At 40.6% G+C, this 7,449-nt stretch overlaps 1 non-coding gene across 1 annotated transcript; it reads right to left on the bottom strand.

Moving 5' to 3' along the window:
• Positions 1-5,367: 5,367 nt before the first annotated feature.
• Positions 5,368-5,471, bottom strand: LOC148555337 (small nucleolar RNA R71). Its single transcript, XR_015886588.1, has one exon. It is a non-coding gene; the product is annotated as a small nucleolar RNA R71 (small nucleolar RNA).
• Between the last annotated feature and the right edge of the window lie 1,978 nt (positions 5,472-7,449).

The following is a 7,449-nucleotide window of genomic DNA, read 5'->3' as shown; positions in this document are numbered from 1 at the left end:
CATCACTCGTGAGTTTAAAGCTCGTCACAGTCATCCCTTCCCAGATCCTACTCGGAGTACCACAGACAAGGTTTAGACTTTTCGGATCTCAGGAATGGGCACCAATAATTCTAGCCTATACCACTAAGGTTCTAATCTTAGATTAGAAACCCAAGAGATATGCACTCAAGCTATTGCAAATAGAATAGAGGTGGTTGTCAGGCATGCGTTCATAAATGAGAATAATGATGAGTGTCACGGATCATCACATTCATTAGGTTGAAGTGCGAGTGAATATCTTAAAATAGAAACAAGCGTGATAGAATGGAAAACAGCAGTAATTGCATTAATTCATCGAGACACAGCAGAGCTCCTCACCCCCAACCATGGAGTTTAGAGACTCATGCCGTAGAGAATACAATATGAAGCGTGTAAAAATGTCATGAGGTATGAAAATACAATAGCAAAAGGTCCTATTTATAGAGAACTAGTAGCCTAGGGTTTACAGAAATGAGTAAATGATGCAGAAATCCACTTCCGGGCCCACTTAGTGTGTGCTTGGGCTGAGCATAGAAGCTTCCACGTGTAGAGACTTTTCTTCGAGTTAAATGCCAGCTTTTGTGCCAGTTTGGGCGTTTAACTCCAGCTTTTATGCCAATTTTGGCATTTTGACGCCAGAATTTTTATGCTGATTTGGGACGCCGGTTTGGGCCATCAATGCTTGGGCAAAGTATGAACTATTATATATTGCTGAAAAGCCCAGGATGTCTACTTTCCAACGCAATTGAGAGCGCACCAATTGGGCTTTTGTAGCTCCAGAAAATCCACTTAGAATGCAGGGAGGTCAGAATCCAACAGCATCTGCAGTCCTTTTTCAGCCTCTGAATCAGATTTTGCTCAGGTCCCTTAATTTCAGCCAGAAAATACCTGAAATCACAGAAAAACATACAAACTCATAGTAAAGTCCAGAAATGTGATTTTTATTTAAAAACTAATAAAAATATAATAAAAACTAACTAAAACATACTAAAAACTTCCTAAAAACAATGCCAAAAAGCGTATAAATTATCCGCTCATCATCGATCTCACGGAGATTGTCGGCTTGAAGCAAGCTATGGTTATCTTATAAATCTTAGTCAGGAGATTAATAATAAAATGATTTTGTTTATGAAAAGTAAATAACAGAAAATAGATGGTACTTGTGATTCAGTAATGAGGAACAGGTTGAGGTTTCGGAGATGCTCTGTCGTCTGAATCTCTGTTTTCCTACTGTCTTCTTCTCCAAACACGCATGGCTTCCTTCAATGGCAAGCTGTATGATCCTCTCGGATGAAAAATACCTGGTACGAGCTCTGCACGGCTAATCAACTGTCGGATTTCTCGTCTCGGATGAAAAATACCAAGTAGAGCTGCCGCACGGCTAATCATCTGTCGATTCCCACTAGCGTCGGAGTAGGACCCTTGATCTTTTGCACACTATCACTGCGCCCAACATTTGCAGGTTTGAAGCTCGTCACAGTCATCCCTTCGTAGATCCTACTCGAAATACCACAGACAAGGTTTAGACTTTCTGGATCCCAAGAATGCTGCCAATTGGTTCTAGCCTATACCACGAAGGTTCCAACCTCCGAACTCGGTCTGTGGATCAGAAACCCAAGAGATACGCACTCAAGCTGTCGCCCAATGACTATGTTGAGCTCAGATAGAAGAGAGTGGTTTTCAGGCACACGTTCATAGGGTTGAGGATAATGATGAGTGTCACAGATCATCATATTCTCCATATTGAAGTACGAGTGAGTATCTTAGAATAGAATCGAGCGTGATTGAATAGAAAACAGTAGTAATTGCATTAATCCATTGAAACACAGCAGAGCTCTTCACCCCCATCTATGGGGTTTAGAGACTCATGCAGTATAAGATACAATATGATGTGTAAAATGTCATAAGGTGCAAAATAAATCTCTAAAAGTAGTTTTTATACTAAACTAGTAACTTAGGTTTACAGAAAATGAGTGACTAAGTACAGATAGTACAGAAATTGATGCCAAGGCATCATAGGCTAGTTTCACTAGCATTTTTCTGTTAGTTTTAGTTGTTTTATGCATTTTCTTGAGCTTAAAGTGACCAAAAATGGTAAATGTAGAACAAAGTAATGAACCATCCCAAACAATATGATTTTGATGCAAATTCCATGAGTTTTAGTTATATTACTTAAATGCTATGAATGAAAGATTTCTCATGGAATTTTGCAAGACTTTGATGCAATTGTTTGGATGATTTCAGGGAAGAAGAGGCTAAGCAAGGAAGCAACAAAATCAATAAAGGAAGCTTGAATATCACATGTGGAGTTTAAGTTCCAGTTTAAGCCTAAACTGGAGCTTAAACGCCAAAATCATGAAGGATAAGTAATGCTGGGATTGAAGTTTAACCTCCAGTTTGACCTCAAACTGGAGGTTAAACGCCAGAATGAAAAGCCTCACTTAAGGAGCACTCCACGTTTAACCTCCAGTTTGACCTCAAACTGGAGGTTAAACGCCAGAATGAGTATGCCACCCAGGGAGGAGTTCCACGTTTAACCTCCAGTTTGACCTCAAACTGGAGGTTAAACGCCAGAACCAGGAAGAGTACCAGGGGCCATTCCACGTTTAAGCTCCAGTTTGACTCAAACTGGAGCTTAAACGTGTTCGATAGTTTCTCCACTCCAGGGTTGCTCTCTCCAAGCTTCCACGTTTAAGCTCCAGTTTGACTCAAACTGGAGCTTAAACGTGTTCGACGTTTTCTTTCACTCCAGGGTTGCTCTCTCCACCTCCACGTTTAACCTCCAGTTTGACCCCAAACTGGAGGTTAAACGTGTTCGACACCTCCAGGGCCACCATTCCAAGCTTCCACGTTTAACCTCCAGTTTGAGGTCAAACTGGAGGTTAAACGTGTTCGACCTCCAGTATGCCTCCACCCCTTTCCACGTTTAACCTCCAGTTTGACCTCAAACTGGAGGTTAAACGTGTTCGACCTCCAGGATGCCTCATTCCCTTTCCACGTTTAACCTCCAGTTTAACCTTAAACTGGAGGTTAAACGTGTTCGACTACATTACTCTCCAGGGCTACCTTCTTCCATTTCCATGTTTAAGCTTCAGTTTAACCTTAACTAAAGCTTAAACGTGCCTCTACAAATGGCCTCACTGGAAGTGTCTGGCGTTTAAGTTGCAGTTTAAGCTTAAACTACAACTTAAACGCCACTCTTGAAAAGGGTTTCTGGGCCAAAAATATTGTGATTTAAGTTAGTCTTTGAGCACAATTATTAACTTAAACTTACTTTGGTATGAAACCCAATTGAATATCATGGTTTATGGGATTGGGCCTGAAGGATTGATGAGTTTGAAATCTCAATTTATTGAGTCATGTGTCATTATTTGATTATCACTAAGTTGGCTCAATAAATGTTACAGGACTTGGATCAACAACCTCATCAAGATTATGGATCATAAACCCAAGGCAAAAGAAAAGCAAGGAGAGGCCTCAAAGCCCAAGAAGCACAACTGAAGCTCAATATAGAAAGTGTATAAATAGGATAGAAGTTAAGTTAGAGGGGACTTTTACTTTCACTTTTAGCTAGTTTCCTTTTCTTTGTAATTGAATTCAGAGCTATGATTCACTAAACCCCCTTTCATTGGGTTAGGGAGCTCTATTGTAATTCAATGAATCAATAATAGTTTATCTTCTTCTTCAATCTTTTCTCTTGAATTTTGTTAGAAAGCTTCTCGATCTAATTCCATTGAGTAGTTGTCTTGGGAAAGAGACTACTCATATTTGGAATCCTTCGGAGCCTTGGGAAAGGAATGGAGGATTCATGCTAGAGAAGCTTTCTCACAGTGGATTGGATTGGGGTTTGGATGGATATTGTGACATGTAATCCTACCAAATTGTGGTTCATGAAATTGTGTGGTATAATCAGTGATCAAGCATCATCTCTTCTTATGAACATTTAAACCAAGGGATTGGGAATTTGTTTGTTTTTAGAGAGCATTGGTGAGCCAAGGAATTGGGATCCAATCATATAAGATTGCCAAGCAAAATTCAATGAATGCATTGGTTGAGGAAGAGATTTACATGTTTTGATTCGGAGATTTCAATATCTCCTAAACCCAATGAATTCCCCATTTCTGATTTCCACTTTCTCTTTACATTCTGCAATTCAGTTCTTGCAATCATCCCCATTCCCTTTTAATTTCAGCAATTTACATTCTGCTCTTTAATTCATGCAATTTAAGATTCAGCCATTAAATTTTCTTGTCATTTACTTTTCCCGCCTATTTTACATTCCGCAATTATCATCTCAATTCTTGATTCCGCTCAACTAGAACACACTTCTAATCCGAATTGCTCACTCAACCAATCCTTGTGGGATTCGACCTCACTCTATTGTGAGTTTTTACTTGACGACGATAACCGGTGCACTTGCCGGAAGGAATTTTGCCGATCGTGCAATTTCCTAAATCGTAGCATAACTAGTTTATGTGCATCAAGTTTATGGCGCCGTTGCCGGGGATTGGTTTTCGATTGACAATTCTCAAATTGGAAGCTAACTAGATTGAGCAATTTTCTCTTGCTTTGTTAATTCTGTTCTAGATACTTGTTGAATTTTAATTTCTGCACTTTTACATGCTTTCCTTCTTTATGCCTTTAAATCCATGCAACTAACTCACTGACTCACTAACTGTTTGATTTAATTCCTCAATTGATCTAACCATACTCTTCCATTAACCAAGAGTATTTCACTTGTTTGTGTTTGAGCTGTGTTCTTGTATGACAGGTAGGAGAGGAGGGACATCAACTCCTCCATATACCGAACCGGAAAGAACCCTTCATAAACTTAGAAGGGAAGCAAGAGGGAAGAGAGTAGTGGGAGAAGAGGAATCTGAAGGAGAATCTGAGGACAACTTTGAGGAAGCTCTAGATCTCAACATGGATAGAGAAGTTCACAACCATGAGAGAGCTGATGGAAACAATGCCATTCCTGAGAGGAGGGTTCTTAGTTCATACATAAACCCAACCTCTGGGAATTGTGGTAGTAGCATCCAGAAACCACCCATTCAGGCCAACAATTTTGAGCTCAAGCCACAGCTAATATCATTGGTGGAAAATCATTGTTCCTTTGGAGGAAGTGCTAATGAAGACCCAAACCAACATCTCACAAAATTCCTGAGAATCTGTGACACTGTGAAGTCCAATGGAGTCCAGGAAGATGCCTATAAACTGCTCTTGTTCCCATTTTCACTTAGGGACAAGGCAGCTAAGTGGCTGGAATCATTCCCAAGGGGGAGCCTAACCACATGGGATGAGGTGGAAGGCAAGTTTCTGGCACGTTTCTACCCTCCACAAAAGGTCAATAGGCTTCGATCTGAGGTCCAGACTTTTAGACAACAAGATGGTGAAACTCTCTACGAGGCATGGGAGAGATTCAAGGACTTGACAAGGAAATGCCCACCAAACATGTTCCATGATTGGGTGCAATTGCACATCTTCTATGATGGGCTCTCTTATGAATCAAGGAAGGCTGTAGACCATTCATCAGGAGGTTCATTGAACAAGAAAAAGACCGTGGAAGAAGCCATTGAAGTGATTGAGACAGTGGCTGAGAATGAGTACTACTATGCATCAGAAAGGCACAACACTAAGGGAGTCATGGAGCTGAACCATGTTGATACAATTCTAGCCCAAAACAAGGTGTTTGCCAAGCAACTAGCAGAACTTACCAGGCAATTAGAAACAAAGCAAGTGGCTGCAATACACACACAAGATCAAGAGGAAGTAGGCATTGAAGGAGGTGATTGGGATGAGGTTAACTATGTGAGAAACCAACAAAGGCAATCATATGATCCACACTCCAACACTTACAACCCAGGCTGGAGAAACCACCCAAACTTTGGGTGGGGAAACCAACAAACCCAACCACAAAACCACAAACCTTACAACCACAACCAACAAAACAATTCCACATACCAAAACTCCAACCAAAGATCATACCAAGCCACACAAAACACTTACCCCCAATCATCATATCATGGCCAAAATAATCAACATACCCAACCTAATCCGAACCAACAATTTCAAGATCAATTAAACCGGATGGAAGGAATGCTTGCAACCATGAGCCAAGACATAATTGAATTGAAGGCTTTTAAGGAAGAAGTAAATTCTAACTTGCAAAACCAAGGAGCTGCCATCCAGAAGCTAGAAAATCAAATTTTGTATTTGACTAAGCAAGCCCCTGGGACAAGCAGTTCTCATGCTGCCAAGGCTATTGCAAGGGAGGAATGTAAGGCCATAACACTCAGAAGTGGAAAGAATCTAAAGGAGATTTCAAGGGAAACCACAGAGGATGAAGCAAAGGAAAATGTGAAAGACAAAGAACAAGGACAATCTGTTACACCGTTTGCAACAAAAGAAAAAGAAAAAGAGGTCTTGAAGCCTTATACACCTAAAGCACCTTATCCTCAACGTTTGATGAAAAGTGAAAAGGATGGCCAATTCTCCAGGTTCTTGGAGATTTTCAAGAAGCTTCAAATCAACATTCCCTTTGCTGAGGCAATAGAGCAAATGCCACTCTATGCAAAATTCTTAAAAGAATTAATGACCAAGAAGAGAAGCTGGAGAAATGAGGAAACTGTGTTGTTAACTGAAGAATGCAGTGCCATCATTCAGCACAAATTGCCTCAGAAATTGAAGGACCCAGGCAGTTTCCAAATCCCCTGTATTATAGGAGAAGTCATGGTGGAGAAGGCCTTGTGTGATTTAGGGGCCAGCATCAATTTGATGTCGCTAACAATGATGAGAAGAATGAAGATTGAAGAAGCCAAACCAACAAGAATGGCCCTCCAATTGGCAGATCGAACTTTTAAATTCCCTCATGGGATAGTTGAGGATTTGTTGGTGAAAGTGGGAGAATTTATATTTCCTGCTGATTTTGTGGTGTTAGATATGGAGGAAGAAGCCAAAGCTTCAATAATTCTGGGAAGACCCTTCCTAGCTACTGCTGGAGCCATCATAGATGTACAAAAGGGTGAACTCACCCTTAGACTCCATGATGAGAAATTGGTGTTTAATGTATTCAAGGCAATGAGCTATCCATCAGAATCACTAAGGGAATGCATGAGGGTTGATGTAGTGGACATTGCAGTACAAGAAACTTTTGAGGAAACAATAAAGGAAGTGGCAGAGGAGGAGTTCACCAAGGATATTGAAGTTAGTGATATCAAGGATGATGACACAACTATGCTAAGCAGGCCAGAGAAAGTGAAAGAAGAAAAGGAAGCACCAAAACCTGAGCTCAAAGCATTGCCCCCTAATCTCAAGTATGCATACTTGGGTAGTGATGAGAGTCACCCTGTTATCATTAGCTCGGCCTTGAGCCAAGAACAAGAAGAAGAATTGATCAAGGTGCTGCAAACTCATCAAGATGCCATTGGATGG

This window comes from Arachis ipaensis, chromosome B6 (assembly GCF_059453495.1).
Source record: "Arachis ipaensis isolate K30076 ecotype BB chromosome B6, ASM5945349v1, whole genome shotgun sequence".
Classification (NCBI taxonomy): domain Eukaryota; kingdom Viridiplantae; phylum Streptophyta; class Magnoliopsida; order Fabales; family Fabaceae; genus Arachis; species Arachis ipaensis.
Note: the sequence above shows the minus strand (reverse complement) of the source record. Positions and strands in the feature narration are given on the sequence as shown.